We start from the raw sequence: 220 nt of genomic DNA on the forward strand, positions 1-220 counted from the left end.
GTGCGTCCAAACATAGTCTCAACCCAAACCACGAAGTTGCATTTATTATGTGTTTTTAAAAATTTAATTGATGATCTATAACATACACTTTGCTATATCCATGTTGATTAAACACAATTATTAGATAGAGTGTAGATGCTTAAAAAAACATTAAATAAATGCAATATTGAGAAATTGGGCAAGCATGCCTTTGCCAGAGACAAAGTTCCCAACTCCACAT

Source organism: Penaeus monodon, chromosome 25 (assembly GCF_015228065.2).
Source record: "Penaeus monodon isolate SGIC_2016 chromosome 25, NSTDA_Pmon_1, whole genome shotgun sequence".
In the NCBI taxonomy this organism is placed as follows: domain Eukaryota; kingdom Metazoa; phylum Arthropoda; class Malacostraca; order Decapoda; family Penaeidae; genus Penaeus; species Penaeus monodon.